The sequence below is a fragment of the Microcebus murinus genome, chromosome 12 (genome assembly GCF_040939455.1).
Source record: "Microcebus murinus isolate Inina chromosome 12, M.murinus_Inina_mat1.0, whole genome shotgun sequence".
NCBI lineage: Eukaryota > Metazoa > Chordata > Mammalia > Primates > Cheirogaleidae > Microcebus > Microcebus murinus.
In genome coordinates, this window is record NC_134115.1 from 57,459,778 (window position 1) to 57,485,282 (window position 25,505).

Sequence of the window (25,505 nt, forward strand, 5' to 3'; positions counted from 1 at the left end):
CAAGGACTCTTTTGAGATAAGATACCTCAGTGAAACAGCTGCCTTTTTAAGTGATCTCAGTTTAAGAAGGAACTGAAAATAGTTGACTTAACAGCCACCTGTAATTCTGCTAAAACTTATGTAAGCAAATAACACAAATACATCATTCGGACCCTAACTTTAAGGCATGAAAAAAAAGCACTGTTGGGTAAAACTTATCTAAAACTCATGTAACATCATACCTTGAAAGAAAAACAAGGACACATTCCATCATTCTGAAAAGTTACAGAATGTTTGTTAACAACATGCTGTGAATAACGAAAATTTCAATAGCCATTTAATAAAATTTTGAACAGATCATTAAATCCCAAATTACAGACACATACTGTACTTATTCAAGGTAGCATCACCAAGTGTCAGGACCAGAAGATACCTCCAAAACCATGATGTTGACACCTTCATGTACAGTATCTCAGCTAATGCATAAATTTACATTCCAGGAACAGTAAAATGAATGGTTTTTTCCCCAAAAACTGTATATAATTAATCTAGACATCATGAACTACAAAATGGACTAACGGTTCAACCACTAAAAATAGGATACACAATTAATATTCAAAAAGTCAGGCCGGGCGCTGTGGCTCACGCCTGTAATCCTAGCTCTTGGGAGGCCGAGGCGGGCGGATTGCTCAAGGTCAGGAGTTCAAAACCAGCCTGAGCAAGAGCGAGACCCCGTCTCTACTATAAATAGAAAGAAATTAATTGGCCAACTGATATATATATAAAAAATTAGCCGGGCATGGTGGCGCATGCCTGTAGTCCCAGCTACCCGGGAGGCTGAGGCAGAAGGATCACTGGAGCCCAGGAGTTTGAGGTTGCTGTGAGCTAGGCTGATGCCACGGCACTCACTCTAGCCTGGGCAACAAAGCGAGACTCTGTCTCAAAAAAAAAAAAAAAAAAAAAAAAAAAAACAAAAAGTCAGGTCTCAGGCAGGCCGATGGCTTAAGTCTGCCTGTAATCGTAGCACTCTGGGAGGCCAAGGTGGGAAGATCTCTCAAGGTCAGGAGTTTAAAATCAGCCTGAGCAAGAGCGAGACCCCGTCTCTACTATAAATACAACGAAATTAGTTGGCCAACTAATATATATAGAAAAAATTAGCGGGGCATGGTGGCTCATGCCTGTAGTCCCAGCTACTCGGGAGGCTGAGGTACCAGGATTGCTTGAGCCCAGGAGTTTGAGGTTGCTGTGAGCTAGGCTGATGCCACGGCACTCACTCTAGCCTGGGCAACAAAGTGACTCTGTCTCAAAAAAAAAAAGACAAAAGAAAATGTCTCATGTAGCTTATATTAAGAACAACTTTGGCCAGGCATGGTGGCTCATACCTGTAATCCTATCACTTTGGGAGGCCAAGGCAGAAGGATCGGTTGAGCCCAGGAGTTCAAGACCAGCCTGGGCAATACCAAGACCCTGTCTCTACAAAAAATAAAAAAATTAGCCAGGCACCTATAGTCTCAGCTTTTCAGGAGGCTGAGGCAAGTAGATCGCTTGAGCCCAAGAGTTCAAGGCTACAGTAAACTATGATCATGCCACTGGACTCTACTCCAGGTGGCAGAGCTAGACACTGTCTCACAAAAAAAAACTTTCTCTCCTCCTAGCTGCTACAAATAAACTAAACAGACAAGGGCAAAAAAAGATACAATTATCAAATGGTAATCAAAATAACAAATTGTAATAAAATTGAACTATGAATTCAAAATCCAAAGTGTTTTCACAAGAGAAATAAATGTAACTTCAGGAATTTGACCATACTTGATGTTATAGGAAGAGCCCAGGAAAAGTAAGGCTATGCCTCTCCACCTGCTAAAAGAAAAAAAAAATTTGACAGTACTCTTCTGTCACTGGCAGCAAAATCCTGGAATCCTAAAGCACTGGATTTAAACTGTGTCTTCCCACCAGAACGTAAGCACTGTGCTTAAAGACAAGCACTGTGCATTATTCATCTGTATCCCAGCACCTAACATTGCTGACAGCTGGCAGCAATAAATCTCTGTTCAAGTGAACCCCTATAGAGTAGCAGGTATCATTTTGGGGGAGGGGCAACTATCATTCAGCCCTAATTTGTAGTATCTTAAACTCTGAGCATTTCACAAAAATAACAGAATACACTACATTTTTACTAATGTAATAGTTTGGCCTCATTCTCATACATCAAAAGAAACTTTCATCAGTGTTTCAAACCCTGGAGTCTGCACAGCAGTAAAAAGACTATTTTTAGGCTTTCCAAAAGCCAAAAAAAGGTTTACCTATCCTACAATAAACCAGCAATTTACTTATATTGGTGAGAATTATCTGAACTAAATAACGGCAGTCGTTATGTCTTATTAGATGATCTGACTAGCAGTTATATCCAATAAATAACTGAAAATAATTACTTTAGAAATAGATTATCATGCAATTGTGTGTTTCAGTGACAATATATAAATATAGAAAACCTAATTAGAAAGGAATAAAAGCTGTAAAAAGATAATTTGTACACAATTGGGAAAGTCTGAATGTGGAGTTATATCAGATATTACTGATATCATATATTATGCATACTGTATTATTAGATCATTCCTAGAATTGTGGCTAAGGAAATATTAAGGCATAAATGTCAACATCAATATATGTAGTATATACATGAGAAAAACCAATGTGGTAATATATTAAGCAGTAACTCAGGAAAAAGTATATAAACATGTGTTCATTACTCTTCTACTAGCTTTTATAGATTTGAACAATCTTAAAATATTGGAGCAAATTAAACAGAAAAAATAACCAAAATGTAAAAAGGACAGAAAGACACACACTGATCAGGCAAGCAGAAGACTAAACATGATGGCAGAAATATATACAAAATACCTGTAATTATAATAGACATGAATGTTCTCCATGCTTTAGTTAAAAAGTTAACACATTAACAAAGCAAAATTTAGCCACATGGTTTTCCTAAAATATGTATCTAAAACATCCCATTACAACTGGCTAAAACTAAAAGTTAGGCAATATCAAATGCTGGCAGGGATGTGGAAGAACTCTCATCCAGTCTTGATAATTAAGTCCCAAAGCATGGTATATCCACTACATGTATGAACTTAACTTCTTCCCTAGACAGCTAGAATGGTATTAGTTATGTACTATCAAGAGAATTGAGAAAACAGTCACTCAATTTTCTGTGTTCTGTGGTTCAGATGAGGAGACTGACTGAGAACTGTATAACACATGGGAAACAATTTAGCATTATCTAGGGCTGGGCGCAGTGGCTCACGCCTGTAATCCTAACACTCTGGGAGACCTAGGCGGGTGGATCACTCAAGGTCAGGAGTTTGAAACCAGCCTGACCAAGAGTGAGACCTCGTCTCTACTAAAATAGAAGGAAATTAATTGACCAACTAAAAAAATATATAGAAAAAATTAGCCGGGCATAGTGGCACATGCCTATATTCCCAGCTACTCGGGAGGCTGAGGCAGTAGGATTGCTTGAGCCTAGGAGACTGAGGTTGCTGTGAGCTAGGCTGACGCCATGGCACTCACTCTAGCCTGGGCAACAAAGTGAGACTCTGTCTAAAAAATAAATAAAATAAAATAAAAGGTACAGAAGAAGAAAGACACCACTAACAAGAAGAAATTCTGAGCCTGTAAAAGTCTTCATAGGTATAATATCTAGGACTAATTTGATGAAAATATTGAGATTACAGGGGAAAAAAGTGTACATAGTGAAAGTACTAGGGGCAGGTCCAACATAGTGAGTTATCACAACTGTTCAATCAGTTACAGACTAACTTGTTCTACTCTTCCCCCCTTCTCACTACTACACTTGACTAGTCTTAAAAAAAAGTACTAGGTATTTCTGGATTGTGTACATACAATATAACTTTAAAGGAGAAAGTTCCGGCCGGGCGCGGTGGCTCACGCCTGTAATCCTAGATCTCTGGGAGGCCGAGGCGGACGGATTGCTCGAGGTCGGGAGTTCGAAACCAGCCTGAGCAAGAGCGAGACCCCGTCTCTACTATAAATAGAAAGAAACTAATTGGCCAACTAATATATATAGAAAAAATTAGCCGGGCATGGTGGCTCATGCCTGTAGTCCCAGCTACTTGGGAGGCTGAGACAGAAGGATCGCTTGAGCCCAGGAGTTTGAGGTTGCTGTGAGCCAGGCTGACGCCACGGCACTCACTCTAGCCTAGGCAACAAAGCGAGACTCTGTCTCAAAAAAAAAAAAAAAAGGAGAAAGTTCCTACAGACACCTAACTTAACAAGTTAGTAACACTAAGCCAATAATAAGAAACAAAGTAACAGCAAAAACTTTAAATCCAAATGAAATTCTCTCCTCTACAATCTTTAAATGTATTTTCAATGAAATGTTTTAAATATTAGACCCAATAAGGCCGGGCGCGGTGGCTCAGGCCTGTAATCCTAGCACTCTGGGAGGCCGAGGCGGGCGGATTGCTCAAGGTCAGGAGTTCGAAACCAGCCTGAGCAAGAGTGAAACCCCATCTCTACTATAAATAAAAAGAAATTAATTGGCCAACTAATATATATAGAAAAAAATTAGCCAGGCATGGTGGCCCATGCCTGTAGTCCTGGCCACTCAGGAGGCTGAGGCAGGAGGATCGCTTGAGCTCAGGAGTTTGAGGTTGCTGTGAGCTAGGCTGACCCCAGGGCACTCACTTAAGCCTGGGCAACAAAGCAAGACTCTGTCTCAAAAATAAAAAATAAAAGAGCACCCAAGTCTAAAATGAAGCATCTACCCCTTAATGTAAGCCCTATTGCCTACTTTAATTCTGAACAGTTAACTCAAGCGAACTCTTAAGTCCACTATGAAAATACGTTATCTGAAATTGAAACTCACTCTAGTACCACATTTCCCCCAAAATAAGGGTCTTATATTTATTTTTCCTAAAGAAGACACCCTAGGGCTTATTTTCAGGGGATGTGTTATTTTTTTAAAGTACGGTACAACAATCTACATTTATTCAAATATGGTTAAGGCATCTTCTTCTGGAACATCATCATAACTCTCTAAACCTCAAATTCCATCCTGAATTTCTTGCGACTCTATTTCCTTTAGAACCATTGGCCCCAATCTCTCATGTGGAACAATAGAGCTCTTGTGAGGCAGATGAGAAGGGCTGCTCATTTTCTTTACCACTCCGCAATGAAATCCATGGGTTGTGCAGATACGCTGTCTAGCCATGCCCATCACTGGGTCTTATTTTCGCGGTAGGGCTTATACTGTGCAAATGCTTAGAAATCCTGCTAGGGCTTATCGTATGGATAGGTCTTATTTTCGGGGAAACATGGTATAAGTTACACCAATCAGAAATTCACAAACCTTATCTTTAACACTGATACCAAAAAATTGCAAAACTAAAATAATTTCTTTTCTTTAAAAAACTATAGGCTGGGCGTGGTGGCTCATGCCTGTAATCCCAGCACTCTGGGAGGCTGAGGCGGGCAGATTGCTCAAGGTTGGGAATTTGAAACCAGCCTGAGCAAGAGCGAGACCCTGCCTCTACTATAAATAGAAAGAAATTAATTGGCTAACTAATATATACAGGAAAAAAAAATTAGCTGGGCATGGTGGCACATGCCTGTAGTCCCGGCTACTCGGGAGGCTGAGGCAGGAGGATTGCGTAAGCCCAGGAGTTTGAGGTTGCTGTGAGCTAGGCTGACGCCATGGCACTCACTCTAGCCTGGGCAACAAAGTGAGACTCTGTCTCAAAAAAAATAAAAATAAAAATAAATAAATAACTATAAAACAGGTGAGGCGAAGTGGCTCATGCCTGTAATCCTAGAACTCTGGGAGGCCAAGACAGGAGGATGACTTAAGCTCAGGAGTTCAAAACCAGCCTGAGCCAGAGCAAGACCCTGTCTCCACTAAAAATAGAAATTAATTGGCCAACTAAATATATATAGACAAAATTACCCAGGCATGGTGGCTCATGCCTCCAGTCCGAGCTACTTGGGTGGCTGAGGCAGAAGGATTGCTTGAGCCCAGGAGTTTGAGGTTGCTGTGAGCTAGGCCGACAGCCAAGGCACTCTAGCCCGGCAAGAGTGAGACTGTGTCTCAAAAAAACAAACAAAAAACCCACAATTGCATGAAATAAACCCATTTTTCTCCATGTTCTCCCACCATTTCTTCTCAAACAATAAATAAGTCACTCCCACTAATATTAAGAGAGATACTACTGGTGATGACTGCACAAGCTGCACTAGTTACCAGGAAAGGGAAGCAGAGGTGTTAGTGTTGTTCTAATATGTTCTAAAGACAACTCCATGTGACTACAGCTGGTCCAGCCCACATTTAAAGAGAAGCCAGAGGAAACCAGAGCAGCAGGAAACAGGCAGGAGGGGCAATTACCACAACCCTTTCCCATGGCCTCATTCTCTCCCATGCCACCACTTCCAGTCTTATTTCAATCACAACAAAAACCTCCAGTCTCTTAAAAGTTTCATAAATATTGAGGGTCAGAGGCAAGGCAGCAAATGGGGGAAATCAGACCTGTGGGAAACAAGCAGGACAGGGGTGTAAAAAAGAAACTCTCCCAGAAGCACGTTGACTTCTCCCTCCGCTCTCCGTATGGCGGTGGCCGCCCGGGCCGTGTGAAGAGGAAGAATGCCAAGAAGGGTCAGGGTGGGGCTGGAGCCGGAGATGATGAGGAGGAGGATTAAGCCCACCGATCCCCTCCTGGGTTGGTGGATTGTCTAGTTTTCCAGTCAGATAATAAAATAAGATCAACACTTAAAAAAAAAAAAAGAAAGAAAAAGAAACTCTCTCATCACATGTGTCAACTAGCCATATGCAGGAAAATCAGGAGGGGTAAACTGGCAGCAAGTCCAGAGAGCTGTGTGGGAAACTAATTACCTTTGTCTAACCATAAGAGAAGTCTTCACAGAAATGGGAGGGTGGCCCTAGCCAAGGTGCTTTGCAGGCAGGCACAGGATGCTGGTGTAATGGAAAACCCTATAATCGTCAGAGAGTGCAATTTATTCCTTTTCCTGAAATAGATGGGGACCATACCAATGTATGCACTCAATGCCTAGGATACAGGAGAGCTTAGGTATGATGCTCATCTTCCCTCCACCTTTGACAAAATGACACAAAAATGGAAGTACAACTCATGGTAAAAAGTGAGGAACACACTAACTAGTGGCATACCCCATGGTGAAAAAAGTGCTATCATAGCAAAAGAGAAAAATATAAGAATTGGGTTCACCCAAAAAGTTAATTATATGCCCTTCAAATCAAAGATTATCTTTGGATACCTTATGAAGACCTTAAAAAGCTCATAACTAGTCAGATGTGGTGAGACTGAGGCAGAAGAATGACTTGAACCCAGGAGTTACAGGCCAGCCTGGGCAACACAGCAAAATCCCATGTCTTTAAAAAACTTTTTTTTTCTAATTAAAGAGCTCTCAACTGTTAGGATACGCAGGTGCTGGAGAAAGATAGCCTAAATATTAGTAGACCATATACTGAATGTCCAATAGAGGTGGTAATAAATGACAGACTATCAGCCTGGTGTGGTGGCTCACGCCTGTAATCCTAGCACTGTGGAGGGAGGAACGCTCAAGGTGAGGAGTTCAAAACCAGCCTGACCAAGAGTGAGACCCCGTCTCTACTAAAAAAAAAAAAAAAAAAGAAAGAAATATATATGGAAAAGAAATTAATTGTTACTTGTCCAACTAAAAGTATATAAAAATAATGTAAAAAATAAATAAATGAAAAACTATGGCAAACAGGATACTTAAAAAATGATGAGATCAACCCTTAAAGCAAGGCTAAGAGACCAAAGTGGTGACAGTTGAGACGCCCGGGCAACTAATTAGATTAAAAACTCAGGAGGTGGGGAAGAAAGGAGGGAAAGCCGAGTGGGAAAGTAATTTAATTTCGAGGCAAAGAAAACTGAGTTGTAATGCATCAACGAAAGAATAACACTGTATGTACTGTAACAGCGCTTCGCAGTTTACAAAGCACTCTCAAATCTACAGCAAAGAATTGTGACATAAGCAGACCACAGGAACCACGAGTGAAGAGGAAAACTGAGTCCCAACCAAGACCAAAGCCCTCCAAATAAAAAGGAGAAGCAGAATTGAACTATGCCTCCGGGTAAGCCAGGAAAGGTCACAGAGCGCAGAAGTTGGGCTCTTAGAGGACCAGTCCCAGGATTAGCCACGGGCATGAAAGCGGAAAAGTGGTCAGGATGGGAGCGACAGCGTGGCGGGAGAGCTCCAGCGGCAGACTAGCAGGGACCGAGGTGGGAGAGAAAACCACACCCTCCAGGGCAGAAACCCGAAGGGGGGAGGGGAAGGCGCCCCCTGGGGCTGGGTGGGGCCCGAGCGACTAGGATGTCGGAAAGTAGGAAGTAGCACAGGGCAACCCAGGGGAAGAGGAAGGAGGGAGTCCGGGCCTGGACACACAGAGGGAGCGTGAAGCTGGCGAGGGAAGCTTGGCCCGGTCCACACGGCTGGGCGCTGGGGCAGTCCGAAAGAGGTTGGGTGTTCAGAAAAGCTGAACCCAGGACTAAAAAGCGCACGCTGCAGCGCTGAACGCCCTGGAACAAGGAGAGAGAGAAGGTGGCAATTACCGCTGCCGCTCACGCTGGACTCAGGACCCGCCGCCGCGCCGCTGCCGCTGCCGCTGCTGCTGCTTCTACCGCCGCCGCCGCCGCTCGTTACCTGCCAATGTGCCTTTTACAAAGCGGCGGCGGCGGCAGAGGCAGCCCAGCCCGTCACGTGGCCTCCGCGTCACGGGGGAAGGCGGAGCCACTGCACGTCGCTAGCGCGCGGCTACCCCGCCCGCCAGGACAGCGCGCCACCTCCTCTGGCCCCTGTCCGCACCCCAACCCGGCGAAGCCAACAGCGCAAAGTGAAGGGAGACAAGGGGAAGGAGCAAATAAGGGAGATTTTGTGGCATTTCTTGTACTCGAAGATATCAGGAGAGTGTTACCCACCGCATCCAGGGTGTCCGCAACAGCAGCTGCTTGTCGCGCCGTGATGACCTCACAAGGCACCACAGGTGGCTCCCCTGCGGCCGCCTTTCTCCCGTCATGTGATGTAATCCAACCACTCAAGGCAAGCCTAGCCTCCCAAACGTTGCACCAAGGGACTACGACTCCCAACATGCTGCACGGCAAAGCGCCCCCTTCCGCATCTTGCCCCCCGCGGATTCAAACATGCACCCCCAGAGTCCTCAGTGCCGAGGGAAGGCCAGGACAAGCGGACGAGGCTAGCTTCCTGACACTAATACCAGTGGATGCTGCCTGCCAGGTGCTGAGCTTGCTTCCTGCTGGGAGGTGTGGTCCTCGCAGGAGCTGAGGTTCCACGACCACGTTTCTGGGCTCGTGCTCTGCCCCGCCCCCTGCGCGGGAAAACGCCAACGGCTCGCCCGGAAAACTGCGGCCCTAAGAACCTCACCAAGGCGTGATGTCCTCGCGACTTCAGTCTCGTTAAATGTCGGTGGAGCTTTGCACTTCCAAGCCCCTTCTGAGTGAAAAGACTAACATTTATTGGGCGCCGTTTATAGTCATTTTTATATCATATGATCAATCCCTTGAGCCTGAGATTGCCCCACTTCAAGGCTAAGGAAACAGGCTTAGAGAGTTGTATATAGCTGAAGAGACCCAAACCCGGGATTTCTGTCTTTGAAAATTGAATGTTTCTCCTTTCAATAAGATCCGACAGGGTGGGCGTGGTGGCTCACACCCGTAATCCCAGCAAGGTGGAAGGTTGAGGCTGGAAAGTTACCTTGAGGCCAAGAGTTTGAGATCAGCCTGGGCAACATTGCAAGACCCCACTACTATTTTTTTTTGGGGGGGAGACAGAGTCTCACTTTGTTGCCCAGGCTAAAGTGCCATGGCATCAGCCTAGCTGACAGCAGCCTCAATCTCCTTGGCTCAAGCCATCCTACTGCCTCAGCCTCCCTTGTAGCTGGGACTACAGGCATGCGACACCATGCCGGGCTAATTTTTTTGTATATATATTTTTAGTTGGTCAATTAATTTCTTTCTATTTTTAGTAGAGATGGGGTCTCACTCAGGCTGGTTTTGAACTCCTGACCTTGAGCAATCCGCCTGCCTCGGCCTCCTACAGTGCTAGGATTACAGACATGAGCCACCATGCCCACTACTCTTAAAAAAATTAAAATCTCTTTAAATGGAAAGAAAAGATTTGATCGGTTGTTAACTCCAGGAATTAAGCATAAATAAAATAATGGTTTATAATTGTAGCATAGTGTTTTAGAGTTTAAAGTATTTTCTCATTTACTGGCCTATTTGATTCTCACAGGTGGTATTCCAGGCTAGTTAGATAGACACAAGGACTTTGAAGTCTCAGCAGGCCTTACCTCAATTGGAAGTTTCCACTGTGATCAATAACTTCACCAGGTTGCAAAAATTAAATGAAATTATCAAAATACCTGCTTGTCACATTGTAAACTCTCAATAAATATTAATAATTATGTTCACATTCTGTTTGTACCCTTTGGGCCCAATAAGTTTAAGTATGATAGAAAAGGAATTAGCTTATACTGAAATCTGTTCAGGCCACTATACTAATTACTAACTTGCTAGTTACTAATAGACTTGTTTTCTGTTAAATTACTTGAAGTGAGGCAGTTGAAACCTTAAAGGGTCCGGTCCAGCTCAAGGGAAGCCTTTGTTACTCATCTAAATTACTCAAAGAATGCTGAGGCTGTGCCTTTAACAAATGGAACTTATTATCATGACCATTCATGTGTAGATGTATCTTATCTCTCCTCTTTTGTCAGGGAGTTAGGATTGTGTCTGGTCAGTTCTGTCTTCCTATTCTTTGTATTCCTGTCTTATAGAAATGTGTGGGAGAGTCAAAGATAAAAGCCAACCTTGAAAGTCAGATACTTAGTGGACAAAGCAGGATAAAGGATTCTGAAAGGATTTATACAAGCTTGGTAACAGTGGCTGTCTCTGAGGAGTTGGAAGGAGGTTTATAATAGAGGGTCCTGGCCCAACGAGACTGATGTTTTAGTTTTTGACATGGAGAAGTTACTGGTGTATTACTTAAGTAAATATTAAGAAGGCCGAGGCACCGTAGCTTATGCCTGTAATCCCAGCACTTTGAGATGCTGAGGCAGGAGGATTGCTTGAGGCCAGGAGTTTGAGGTTGCAGTGAACTATGATTAGGCCACTGTACCCCAGCCTGGGTAACAGAGTGAGACCCTGTCTCTAAAGAAACAAAGAAAGAAAAGGGAGACCAGAGACCATGTGTTAGCTCTGTGACCTTGTACAAACTGTGTCACTTCTCCAGGCCCAAATTTCTTCTTCTCTTATATTCATATTGAAAAACATCTGCCTTTTCTGTGCCAGGTACTCTGTGTTGGGTGTTTTTATTAAATTGTCATTTCTCAAGGGAAAAGTCCTACCTAGGACCTAGGATCAGAAAAAATAAGGGCATCAGAGTCCTAAAATCTCACTGATTACAGCTTTTAGGACTTGGATGCAATGAAATACAATTATCCTCTCTCCTTCTGCCCCCCTCCCCAAGGGGTTTCACTCCTCTTTTCCACCCGGCCTGACTCTGAGACATTGACTCTAAAACTAATTTCACATCCTGTGACTGCAAAAGACAGCATCATCTCTTTTCCCAGTTTTTGCTTTCTTAAGTCTTCTTGGCTAGATTGAAGTGAGCACGTCATGGAAAATACACTGGAGAAATTCTGAGAAGCCTATACAAATGGTAGCAATAAGATAGGTGTGTGGAAGCAGATATTCTTTTTGGGGTTTCTTTGTTTGTTGAGAGACCATGTCTCCATATGTTGCCCCTGGCTATTCACAGGCATGATCATAGCATACTACAATCCTGAACTCCTGGATTTAAGTAATCTTACGTCAGCTTCCCCAGGAGCTGGGATTACAGGCATGTGCCACTGTACCTGACTCTGAAGTCATTCATTCAAAGTTGAGGCCCAGCCGGGTGCAGTGGCTCACACCTGTAATCCTAGCACTCTAGCACTCTGAGAGGCCAAGGCGGGAGGATTGCTTGAGCTCTGGAGTTCGAGACCAGCCTGAGCAAAAGTAAGACCCCGTCTTTACTAAAAATAGAAAGAGGCCCGGCGTGGTGGCTCACCCATGGCTGTAATCCTAGCTCTCTGGGAGGCCAAGGCAGGCGGATTGCTCGAGGTCAGGAGTTTGAAACCAGCCTGAGCAAAAGCGAGACCCCATCTCCACTATAAATAGAAATTAATTGGCCAACTAATATATATATATATATATATATGTATATATACATATAGAAAAAATTAGCCGGGCATGGAGATGCAGGCCTGTAGTCCCAGCTCCTTGGGAGGCTGAGGCAGTAGGATCGCTTGAGCCCAGGAGTTTGAGGTTGCTGTGAGCTAGGCTGACATCACAGCACTCACTCTAGCCTGGGCAACAAAGCGAGACTCTATCTCAAAAAAAAACCCCAAAACCAGCCTGAGCAAGAGCGAGACTCTGTCTCTACTGAAAATAGAAAAATTAGCCAGGTCTGGTGGCACATGCCTGTAGTCCCAGCTACTGGGGAGGCTGAGGAAGGAGAATCACTTGAACCCAGGAGTTTGAGGTTGCTGTGAGCTAGGCTGACACCATGGCACTCTAGCTCAGGTGACAGAGCAAGACTCTGTCTCAAAAAAAAAAAAAGAAGAGAAAGAATACATCTAATCAGCAAATATATGGAAAAATGTTTTACTTCACAGGAAATTGAGTGCAAATTATTACAATAATATACATTTTGCATACCAAATTAATAAGGAGTAAAAATAATGATGCTATGCACTTCTAATCAATGTTTAGTAAAAGAGGCACTATGTTATTTGGCTAATAGGAGTACAAATTGACAAACTTTTTTTTTTTTTTGAGACAGAGTCTCACTTTATTGCCTGGGCTAGAGTGAGTACCATGGTGTCAGCCTAGCTCACAGCAACCTCAAACTCCTGGGCTCAAGCAATCCTCCTGCCTCAGCCTACCTAGTAGCTGGGACTACAAGCATGGGCCACCATGCCCAGCTAATATTTTTGGGTATATATATTTTTAGTTGGTCAATTAATTTCTTTCTATTTATAATAGAGACGGGGTCTCGCTCAGGCTGGTTTCGAACTCCTGACCTCGAGCAATCCGCCCGCCTCAGCCTCCCAGAGTGCTAGGATTACAGACGTGAGCCACCATGCCCGGGCTGGCATAAACTTTTTGGAAAGCAAAAAGTCATAATATATTTAAGCATACAAATCAATTCTGGTACTCTGCCCTAAGGAAATAACTTTAAATATGGAAAAATTGTTATAGAGAAAAAACATTTCTCACGGTTTATTTATAACAGCAAATATTGGAAGCATCTTATATATCTGCCTGTAGAGGAATACTTAAGTAAATGACAGCATTCATACAAGATCCCATATTATGCAACCTTTATAAATAACATTTACAGAAAACATGCCAGAACATGGGAAAATGCTCGCTATATACTTTTAGGTATAAAAAGCCAAAATCATGTCTGTGAGTAAATATAACTACGTAAGAACACTATGCATAGGAAATAAAATCTATTAAAATACATCAGCCGGGCGCGGTGGCTCACATCTGTAATCCTAGCAGTCTGGCAGGCCGAGGCGGGAAGATCACTCAAGGTCAGGAGTTCAAAACCAGCCTGAGCAAGAGCAAGACCCTGTCTCTACTAAAAAATAGAAAGAAATTAATTGGCCTACTAAAAATATATAGAAAAAATTAGCCGGGCATGGTGGCGCATGCCTGTAGTCCCAGCTGCTCGGGAGGCTGAGGCAGGAGGATCGCTTGGGCCCAGGAGTTTGAGATTGCTGTGAGCTGGGCTGACGCCACAGCACTCACTGTAGCCTGGGCAACAAAGTGAGACTCTGTCTCAAAAAAAAAAAAAAAAAAAATCAAAAGAATAGTGGTAAAATGAGTCAGGTTTAGATAATCGGGATTATAGATGACATCTTCTATATTTTCGAGTTGCTTTTTATACTCAGGTCTTACTTTTATGCTCTAAATAATGGTTAGGCTGGCATGGTGGCTCACGCCTGTAATCATCCTAGCATTCTGGGAGGCTGAGGCAGGCGGATTGCTCAAGGTCAGGAGTTCAAAACCAGCCTGAGCAAGAGCGAGACCCCATCTCTACTATAAATAGAAAGAAATTAATTGGCCAACTAATATATATAGGAAAAATTAGCCGGGCGTGGTGGCACATGCCTATAGTCCCAGCTACTTGGGAGGCTGAGGCAGCAGGATTGCATGAGCCCAGGAGTTTGAGATTGCTGTGAGCGAGGCTGATGCCACAGCACTCTAACCAGGGCAACTTAGTGAGACTCTGTCTCAATAAAAAAAAAAAAATTTCTAGGATAATATTATGGACTGAATTATGTCCTCTCAAAATTCATATGTTAAAGTACCACAGAATCTGACTATATTTGGAGATAGTGTCTTTAAAGTGGTAATTAAGGTTAAATTAGGTCATTGAGGTAGGTTGTAATCCAATATGACAAGTGTCCCAATAACACTAATATCTTAATTAGGACATAAGACACAGACAAAAGACCCTGTGAAGACAGGGCAAGAAGACAGCCATCCACATGCCAAGGAGAGAGGCCTCACAAGAAACCAAACCTTGATCTTGGACCTCTGTCCTACAGAACTGTGAGAAAACAGATTTCTGTGGTTTGAGCCATACAGTCTGTGCTGCTTTGTTATGACAACCTGACCAGACTAATAGAGATGGCATGTTAGGGTTCTATTAAGCATACTAATCAGGAAGAATGGGAGTTGTCTTCCTTCCCCTTAGAAGAAATTCTTTCTTTCTTTCTTTTCTTTCTTTTCTTTCTTTTCTTTCTTTTCTTTCTTTTCTTTCTTTTCTTTCTTTTCTTTCTTTCTTTCTTTCTTTCTTTCTTTCTTTCTTTCTTTCTTTCTTTCTTTCTTTCTTTCTTTCTTTCTTCAGGGTCTCCCTCTGTTGTCTAGGCTGGAGTACAGTGGCATCATCGTAGCTCACAGCAACCTCAAACTCCTGGACTCCAGTGATCTTCCTGCCTCAGCCTCCCAAGTAGCTGGGACTACAGGCAAATGCCACAGTGCTTGGCTAATTTTTCTATTTTTTGTAGAGACAGGATTTTACTCTTGCTTAGGCTAGTTTAAAACTCTTGACCTCAGGCAATCCTCCCTGCCAAAGTGCTAGGATTATAGGCATGAGCCATCACAGCCAGCCTAAAATTCTTTTCATTCTGGTAATTCCCTGGTTTGGGAAGTGGAAGGACCTAGGGCCATTAATTACCTGATAAAGAACAGACTAGAACCTTCAATCAGTGGTCCTCAAGGTAAAAGATCTCATTTAACATACATATAGTTTCCTTCAAAGATGATTGCATATTCATTTTTTTTTTTGAGACAGAGTCTCACTTTGTTGCCCTGGCTAGAGTGAGTGCCGTGGCGTCAGCCTAGCTCACAGCAACCTCAAATTCCTGGCCTCAAGCGATCCTTCTGCCTCAGCCTCCCAAGTAGCTTGACTACAAGCATGCGCCACTATGCCCAGCTAATTTTTCCTATATATATTTGTTGGCCAATTAATTTCTTTCTATTTATAGTAGAGATGGGGTCTCTCTCTTGCTCAGGCTGGTTTCGAACTCCTGACCTCAAGCAATCCACCCGCCTCAGCCTCCCAGAGTGCTAGGATTACAGGCGTGAGCCATCATGCCTGGCCGTTTTTTTTTTTTTTTTTTTTTTTTTTTTTTTTTTTTTTAGAGACACATTTTTGTTCTGTCTCACAGAGCTGGAGTACAGTGGTTTATAGCTCTCTGTAACCTCACACTCCTGGGTTTAAGCGGCATATACATCTTTTACAAAGTGAGTGCATTTTATATATTTTTTTTATTTTTCATTTTTTTTTAGACAGAGTCTTGCTTTGCTGTCCAGGGTAGAGTGAGTGCCATGGCATGAGCCTATTTCACAGCAACCTCAAACTCCTGGGCTCAAGCAATCCTCCTGCCTCAGCCTCACGAGTAGCTGGAACTACAGGCATGGGCCACCATGACCAGCTAATTTTTTCTATATATATTAGGTGGCCAATTAATTTCTATTTATAGTAGAGACGGGGTCTCGCTCTTGCTCAGGCTGGTTTCAAACTCCTGATCTCAAGCAATCTGCCCACCTTGGCCTCCCAGAGTGCTAGGATTACAGGCATAATCCAACATGCTAGGCCAGTAAATGCATTTTAAATCTATAGAGAGGTGGGGCCTGGTGGCTCTACTATAAATAGAAAGAAATTAATCGACCAACTAAAATATATATATTCAAAAAATTAGCCGGGCATGGTGGCGCATACCTGTAGTTCCAGCTACTCAGGAGGCTGAGGCAGCAGGATCGCTTGAGCCCAGGAGTTTGAGGTTGCTGTGAGATAGGCTGACACCATGGCACTCTCTCTAGCCTGGGCAACAAAGTGAGACTCTGTCTCAAAAAAATAAATAAATATCGCCCGGCGCTAAGAGGCGGGGTCGTCTTGCGCCCCGCAAGGCTGGGGCAAAACCCGGGCTGGGATAGGGCTTGGGGCCCGGGTCGGGACGTCCCTCGCGTAGGGCCCAATGGCGCCTGCGCGCTGCGCGGCTGACCGGGGCGCCGGGGTGCTGGGTGTGGGGCGGGGGCAGGTGTAGCCTCTTTGCTTCATTGTCCCTTAGCGCTTCCCGGGCATAGCGCTGGCTGCCCGCACCATGAAGATCTGGACTTCGGAGCATGTCTTTGACCACCCATGGGAAACTGTTACCACAGCTGCAATGCAGAAATACCCAAACCCTATGAACCCGAGTGTGGTGGGAGTTGATGTGTTGGACAGACATATAGATCCCTCCGGAAAGTTGCACAGCCATAGACTTCTGAGCACAGGGGACTGCCTTCCATTGTGAAGTCTTTTACTGCAGCAAGAACCAAAACATATGTGCAAGAATATTCTGTAGTTGATCCTGTAGAGAAAACAATGGAACTTAAATCTACTAATATTTCATTTACAAATATGGTTTCAGTAGATGAGAGACTTATATACAAACCACATCCCCAGGACTCACAAAAAACTATTTTGACTCAAGAAGCCATAGTCACTGTGAAAGGAGTCAGCCTTAGCAGTTACCTTGAAGGACTGATGACAAGTACCATATCTTCAAATGCTAATAAAGGCTGAGAAGCAATGGAATGGGTAATACATAAATTAAATGCCGAGATTAAAGAACTGACGGCTTCAGCAAGAGGAAGCATAAGGACTCCAATGGCAGCAGCAGCGTTTGTAGAAAAATGATAATACCAGTTGGTAGATAACGTTGGGTGCCCCAGGTCTCTCCAAGCTGGTAATATTTATTTGTTATTTATAAAATACAACTATATTTTAGGTAGAATTTTTTTTTAATAAGCTGATTTAGGCTATGTGACTTGTTCAAAACAGAGATACAGGGCTTCTAAATAAAGGGATCATCTGAAATTAGTGTTGTTTGAAATGGCTAATTTTAAGGTTTCCAGTATTTATATGAAAATTTAAGTTTTCTTAAAAGTACCTGGAAATTGGTATTGACATTGACTCTCCTTAAAGTAGAATTTTAAAGCTTTTCATGCATTGGAACTCTACCTGGCTTTGGACCAACCCCAAAACAAAGCAGAGATTGCCCTGATGCTGTAACTCCAACAGCTTGCATGAGAGAACTCACTTTAAAAGGAGAAATTATATACTTTTAAAAGATTAATTTGTATAAGATAACTTGCTCTGCTATAAACCACCTTTAAAAACCAGTGTTTTGGTTTTGTACTTATATATTTTTGGGGTGAAAATCCCTCTAAAGTAATATATGACTCCAACAAAAATAAAATTTTATTGTATTAAAGAGTACTATATTGATTTGCCAAAATTTTGTGACTTAGTAAAGGTATTACCTTCCTTGGATTTGTACTTTGTGATTTAGTATGCTGTGCCGTGGGCTGGTTATGTTAACTGAAAAAATAAAGTCATTACCTGAAAAATAATTAATTAATTAATTAAAAAATAAATGTATAGAGAAATTATATTTTAAAAACATGTCACCCCTCTCTGTTCAAAAATCAACAATTTAGGCCGGGCGCGGTGGCTCATGCCTGTAATCCTAGCACTCTGGAAGGCCGACCGGGCGGATTGCTTGAGGTCAGGAGTTCGAAACCAGCCTGAGCAAGAGCGAGACCCCGTCTCTACTATAAATAGAAAGAAATTAATTGGCCAACTAATATATATAGAAAAAATAGCAGGGCATGGTGGCACATGCCTGTAATCCCAGCTACTCAGGATGCTGAGGCAGAAGGATTGCTTGAGCCCAGGAGTTTGAGGTTGCTGTGAGCTAGGCTGAAGCCACGGCACTCACTCTAGCCTGGGCAACAAAGGGAGACTCTGTCTCAAAAAAAAAAAAAAAAAAAAAAACAATTTAGCTGGGCGCACTGGCTCATGCTTGTAATCCCAGCACTTTAAGAGGCCAAGGCAGGAGGATTGCTTAAGGCCAGAGGTTCATAATTTATTAGAAAATAAATTATGAAAAGAAAAAACATAATGAGACACCATCTCTACAAAAAACAAAAAAATTAGCCAGGCATGTTGGTGAGTAGCATGTGTGTATAGCCATAGCCATCAGGGAGGCTGAGGCAGGAGGATCGCTTAAGCCCAGCTGTTTGAGATTGCAGTGAGTTACAATGATGCCACTGCACTCTAGACCAGGCAACAGAGAAAGACCCTGCCTCAAAAAAAATTTTTTTAAATACAGCATAACACGGCCGGCGGGATTGGCTCACCCCTGTAATCCTAGCACTCTGGGAGGCTGAGGTGGGTGGATTGCTCAAGGTCAGGAGTTTGAAACCAGCCTGAGCAAGAGCGAGACCCCGTCTCTACTAAAAACAGAAAGAAATTAATTGGCCAACTCACTCTAGCCTGGGCAACAAAGTGAGAGTCTGTCTCAAAAAATAAATAAATAAAAACAAAAAAAAATAAATAAAGACAAGGACTATGCCTTTCTATGTCTATATTTCTAGCACCTAGGATAGAATCTAGCCCATAATAAACATACTCAATAGATATTTTTAAAATGAAGAGTGATGTTTTCAAAGAGTTGTAAAATATCTCTGTTTGCACGTCTACATTTTGCTTACAAGGGGGAAATACAAACCAATATACACCCACATGTACCCAAGTTAGAACTTAGCAAATTTTATTTTTTTTTCTTTTTTTTTTTTCTTTCTAGACTCAGCTGTGTGCTAAGCAAATTTTAGATATGGAAGGAATCTAGGCAAGTTTGACCTCATGTTTACTCCATGCCCACTATGCACCCAGTTGTGTTCTGGGTGATGTGAACGATTTTCAAAAATCCTTGACACAATGTTTCACAATGCTGGCACAGTGTAGTATGTACTAAATAAACATGTGCTGAGAAAAGGAAGAGACAGACTAGGAGAAGATGGGTGGGCAGATATTCCAGGCGGGCAGGAATCCTGGGTAGGGGGAATTGTGTGAACAAGCAGAGGAGAAGTCCAAGGTAGATTCAAAAACCAATTTGGCTGAAGGGAAGGTTCTTTGGGAGTTGATGTAATAGGAGATAAAATTATAGAGATCAAATGTTACAACTCTTTTAGAATTTGCCTAGCAGGTTTTCCAATTTTCACTGAAAGATCCCTTAAAAAAAAGAAGTTATAAGGCCGGGCGCAGTGGCTCACGCCTGTAATCCTAGCACTCTGGGAGGACGAGGCGGGCGGATTGCTCGAGGCGAGGAGTTCGAAATCCCCCTGAGCAAGAATGAGACCCTGTCTCTACTATAAATAGAAAGAAATTAGGCTGGGCGCAGTGGCTCACGCCTGTAATCCTAGCTCTTGGGAGGCCGAGGCGGGCGGATTGCTCGAGGTCAGGAGTTCAAAACCAGCCTGAGCAAGAGTGAGACCCCGTCTCTACTATAAATAGAAAGAAATTAATTGGCCAACTGATATATATATAAAAAATTAGCCGGGCATGGTGGTGCATGCCTGTAGTCCCAGCTACTCGGGAGGCTGAGGCAGAAGGATCACTCGAGCCCAGGAGTTTGAGGTTGCTGTGAGCTAGGCTGACGCCACGGCACTCACTCTAGCCTGGGCAACAAAGCGAGACTCTGTCTCAAAAAAAAAAAAGAAATTAATTAGCCAACTAATATATAGAGAGCGCCACGGCACTCACTCTAGCCTGGGCAACAAAGCGAGACCCTGTCTCAAAAAAAAAAAAAAAAAAAAGAAGTTATAGAGGTCAATAGTACTTGATGAATAGTGTCTTACCTGCCAGGCTAAGTAATTTATTTCTCCTGTGTTTAATCTCTGCTAAAATCTTCCTTCCATACAAATTTGAATGTCAATAGGGGTCTCTAGAAGCAGAAATACCTCCCTAGAGACACCGAGGAATTAAGTTCTAATAGTAGAATGACAGGTGGCAGGGTTGATATGATGAGGAGGCCACCCCCTCAGATCATCTGATATGGCACCAATTCTGCCAACTTGAGGGTGGGCCAGCTGTGGTCGCCAATGAAAGCATATTTTTGGTGAGCTCTCACTTGCACGTCAACTTTAAATTAGTACACTTAAGCAAAACTTTTCTGTTGAGCTTCCAAGAAGGTACACAGGGTACTGCCCTGGAGAAATCTGCTCTGATGAAGATAAGTATACTTCCCAGCCTAGAGGGGAAAGAAAATACACTCATAGAACCCTAGGGGGGAAGGAAGGGTTGACAACCTGTTCAGCCCAGACCTTCTCTGACATTCCCCCAGGCAAACAATAATCTCCTAGCAGCTCCAGCCTCCTTTCAGGCCAAAGATAGTTCAGTATGGCCTTTATTTTTAATTTTTATTTTTTTATTTTTTTTTTGAGACAGAGTCTCACTTTGTTGCCCAGGCTAGAGTGAGTGCCATGGCGTCAGCCTAGCTCACAGCAACCTCAAACTCCTGAGCTCAAGCAATCCTCCTGCCTCAGCCTCCCGAGTAGCTGGGACTACAGGCATGCGCCACCATGCCCGGCTAATTTTTTCTATATATATTAGTTGGCCAACTAATTTATTTCTATTTATAGTAGAGACGGGGTCTTGCTCTTGTTCAGGCTGGTTTTGAACTCCTGACCTTGAGCAATCTGCCTGACTCGGCCTCCCAGAGTGCTAGGATTACAGGCGTGAGCCACGGCACCCGGCCTTTTTTTTTTTTTATTTTTTGAGACAGAGTCTCGCTTTGTTGCCCAGGCTAGAGTGTGTGCCGTAGCGTCAGCCTAGCTCATAGCAACCTCAAACTCCTGGGCTCAAGCAATCCTCCTGCCTCAACCTCCCGAGTAGCTGGGACCACAAGCATGCGCCACCATGCCTGGCTAATTTTTTCCTCTATATATTATGTTGTTGGCCAATTAATTTCTTTCTATTTATAGTAGAGACAGGGTCTCGCTCTTGCTCAGGTTGGTTTTGAACTCCTGACCTCGAGCAATCTGCTCACCTCAGCCTCCCCGAGTGCTAGGATTACAGGCGTGAGCCACCGCGTTCTGGCCCAGTATAGCCTTTAGCAGGAACAGAATGGGTACACCTGCTGGCTTCTTAAAGCAAGACCAAAAGCCTTTTGGTTGAAGGATAAACCATAGTACTTGGACATTTCTGACACCAAACTCTGCTCTAGGGAAACTTGTGAAGTATGTCATAGATCTGGAAAATGACTCCTGAGCTCATCTCCTTCAGCTTTCTGACAAGCAAGGAAACATTATCCCTATTTTAAGGAGGAGGATCTGAGCCCCAGAGAGATTAGCTGATATTATTTCCTTTCTCTAGGCTGCTGCCCCATTGACAAACAATTATTGTGGTCTACAGATAAATGCCTCAGACTGTTTAAGGCAATGGGGAGACAAATCGGTTTTGTCTTCAAGGCTGTTATAATCTAGCAGATAAACAGATATGCAAATTCTTCAAGTGTGTGGAAATAGACAATTAATTGTGCCAGAAGGCAGGGCAGCAGCTAAGGCCTCTGAGAGGAGAAACTCAATGCACAAGATATGAAAAGACTGAGATTTTTCTGTTAGAAAGAAGATTGAAATTTCTCCAGTTAGGTTAGGTCAGGATGCCTGTTAACAAGGTACAAACTCCTGAAAGAGATCTTAAAGAGCCTCACTCAATGTTTCAAGCCAGATAATGCTATAGATCACTGGTCCTTATAGGACATGGAGCTGTCCAGGCCTGGTCCAGTCAGCTGAGACTGTGGGTGGTAGTAGGTCATGTGACCTGCCCAGGGCTGCCCCTTCAGCAGGGACCATCAGTGGCCATGTCAGGTATTAGGGGAAGGTTTTCCTGGTTTCTGAAGTACGAATGTGAAGGACGGAGTTCCTAAACAGAGACACCTTCAGCCAAGGTCTGCAGGCTTTGATGGGATGCACCTCCAACAGGTGGCTGGGGCCTTAAAAGGAGAAGCTCAGAGGACCAAGTGCGATTCTACTTGTGAACTAAAATAAAATTTTAAGGCTCACTCCCCCACCGGCTGACTAAATGGACCCCCTTGTGGCCAAAGGAATATCCTAAATTGCCTGCCAGGAGGAAGGAGGTCAGACATGCCTTATCATGCCCCCTCCCTTCTTGGGGACATCCTTTGTAACCCATGAACAGGCCTAAAGTCATGCCTGTAATCCTTGCACTCTGGGAGGCGGAGGCAGGCAGATTGCTTGAGGTCAGGAGTTCAAAACCAGCCTGAGCAAGAGCAAGACCCCGTCTCTACTATAAATAGAAAGAAAGACATTGGCCAACTAATATATATAGAAAAAATTAGCCGGGCATGGTGGTGCATGCCTGTAGTCCCAGCTACTAGGGAGGCTGAGGCAGCAGGATTGCTTGAGCCCAGGAGGTTGAGGTTGCTGTGAGCTAGGCTGACACCATGGCACTCACTCCAGCAACAAAGCAAGACTCAGTCTCAAAAAAAAAAAAAACAAAAAAAAACAGACCTAAGGATATGCAAGACAAACCTTACAGGTCCTCAATTTACACAACAAATCTATGTCTGGTGGCTTATCTCTGATAACAGCTCCTTATGTTAAAACGTTGGAAGCCTTTAGACAAAGGTTCACGTCTTTAACCAATTACAAGCCAAAGATTCTTTAAACCCACCTATAACCTGTAACCCCCCTTTTGAGATCTCCCACCTTTTTGGGCCAAACCAATTTGTGCCTCCCAAGTATTGATTTGTGACTTTACCTGTAACCCCTGTCTCCCTGAAATTTATAAAACCAAACTGTAACCTAGTCACATCAAGTCCACTAGCTCAAGGACTCTTGACTCTGGGTCATCATTCTCAAATTTGGCTCAGAATAGATCTCTTTAAAATTATTATACAGAGTTTGGCTTTTTTCTATTGACATAATGTCATCACTGAACTTTTTTTAGGGCTCTGTGGCCTTCAGACTCAATGAAGATCAGGTAATATTATAACTATCCTCATTTCTCTGGGGATCACTTGGAGAAGCAACCTGGGGTAAGAGGTCAAGGACAGGGAAAATGAGATGGGCAAGAAGACCGCAAGACAGAATCTCCAAAGGGTTGTCTTCTTCTTATTTTTTTTTTTTGAGATAGAGTCTTGCTTTGTTGCCCAGGCTAGAGTGAGTGCCATGGCGTCAGCCTAGCTCACAGCAACCTCAAACTCCTGGGCTCAAGTGATCCTTCTGCCTCAGCCTCCCAAGTAGCTGGGACTACAGGCAAGTGCCACCATGCCCGGCTAATTTTTCTATATATATTAGTTGGCCAATTAATTTCTTTCTATTTATAGTAGAGACAGGGTCTCGCTCTTGCTCAGGCTGGTTTCAAACTCCTGACCTCAAGCAATCCGCCCGCCTCAGCCTCCCAGAGTGCTAGGATTACAGGTGTGAGCCACTGCGCCTGGCCAGGTTGTCTATTCTTAGACCCTTGTTCTGCCCCTACATTTTCTGTTGTGAGCACTGTCAGCACTATGCTACCTCCCCTAGCCTCCTTCTTTACCCTTTTTATAAATTAGCATTTTTTTTTTTTTTTGCCTAGTACAGGGAACTTTATAGATGGTACATGACAAGGTAGGGCTCCCTAGGCCCCTCCCATTCTTCAGAGGTTCTGGCATGGAAACTGGGTTGGGAGGCGGGGAGATTCTCAGTGAGGTGGGGACTGAGTAGGCAGGGACACCCCAGCAGCTGAGGCCTCTCTCTTCCTCTGTGCTCTGGCTAGGGCTGGTGGTCCGGGGCTCTTACTCCTTGGTGGCCATGTGGGCTATGAGGTCCACCACCCTGTTGCTGTAGCCAAATTCATTGTCATACCAGGCAATGAGATTTACAAAGTGGTCGTTGAGGTCGTTGCTGGCGATGCCAGCCCCAGCATCAAAGGTGGAAGAGTGGGTGTCACTGTTGAAGTCGGAAGATACAACCTGGTGCTCAGTGTAGCCCAGGATGCCCTTGAGGGGGCCATCCGCCACCTGCTTCACCACCTTCTTGATGTCATCATACTTGGCCAGCTTCTCTAGACGGCAGGTCAGGTCCACCACTGACACGTTGGCAGTGGGCACTCGGAATGCCATGCCAGTGAGCTTCCCCTTCAGCTCAGGGATGACCTTGCCCACAGCCTTGGCTGCATCGGTTGATGCAGGGTTGATATTCTGGAGAGCCCCAAGGCCATAACGCCACATCTTCCCAGAAGGGCCATCCGCCGTCTTCTGGTTGGCAGTGATAGCATGGACTGTGGTCATGAGTTCCTCCACGATGCCAAAGTTGTCATGGATGACCTTGGCCAGGGGGGCTAAGCAGTTGGTGGTGCAGGAGGCATTGCTAATGATGGCGAGGTTATTTTGGTACTTGTGGTTCATGCCCATCACAAACACGGGGGCGTCAGCAGAGGGGGCAGAGATGATGACCCTTTTGGCACCCCCAGCGAGGTGAGCCCTGGCCTTCTCCGGGGTAGTGAAGACGCCAGTGGACTCCACAAGGTAATCAGCGCCCGCTTCACCCCATTTGATTTTGGTGGGATCTCAATCCTGGAAGATGGTTATGGGCTGGCCATTGATGACAAGCTTCCCATTCTCCGCCTTGACCGTGCCATGGAACTTGCCGTGGGTGGAGTCATACTGGAACATGTAGGCCATGTAGTTGAGGTCAATGAAGGGGTCGTTGATGGCAACAATATCCACTTTGCCAGATAAAACAGCAGCCCTGGCCGGGCGCGGTGGCTCACGCCTGTAATCCTAGCTCTCTGGGAGGCCGAGGCAGGCGGATTGCTCAAGGTCAGGAGTTCAAAACCAGCCTGAGCAAGAGCGAGACCCCGTCTCTACTATAAATAGAAAGAAATTAATTGGCCAACTGATATATATATAAAAAAAAAATTAGCCGGGCATGGTGGCGCATGCCTGTAGTCCCAGCTACTCGGGAGGCTGAGGCAGAAGGATCGCTCGAGCCCAGGAGATTGAGGTTGCTGTGAGCTAGGCTGACGGCACGGCACTCACT

General features: G+C 44.1%; 1 protein-coding gene, 1 non-coding gene and 2 pseudogenes across 3 annotated transcripts in view; 2 read left to right on the top strand and 2 right to left on the bottom strand.

The window, feature by feature from the left end:
- UBAP2 (ubiquitin associated protein 2) overlaps positions 1-8,771 on the bottom strand; it is an 82,288-nt gene extending 73,517 nt beyond the window's left edge. For both annotated transcript variants that reach the window (XM_076008805.1, XM_012770151.3), the window contains exon 1: positions 8,610-8,771. The gene's annotated coding sequence lies outside the window, so the exon portion shown is untranslated. The remainder of the gene's footprint in view (positions 1-8,609) is intronic.
- A 7,941-nt stretch (positions 8,772-16,712) lies between these two features.
- On the top strand, positions 16,713-17,699 carry LOC105874363 (PRELI domain containing protein 3B pseudogene; annotated as a pseudogene).
- Positions 17,700-19,635: 1,936 nt separating this feature from the next.
- On the top strand, positions 19,636-19,697 carry LOC142874705 (U7 small nuclear RNA). The gene has a single exon (XR_012922347.1). It is a non-coding gene; the product is annotated as a U7 small nuclear RNA (small nuclear RNA).
- A 4,326-nt stretch (positions 19,698-24,023) lies between these two features.
- Positions 24,024-25,505, bottom strand: LOC105874361 (glyceraldehyde-3-phosphate dehydrogenase pseudogene; annotated as a pseudogene).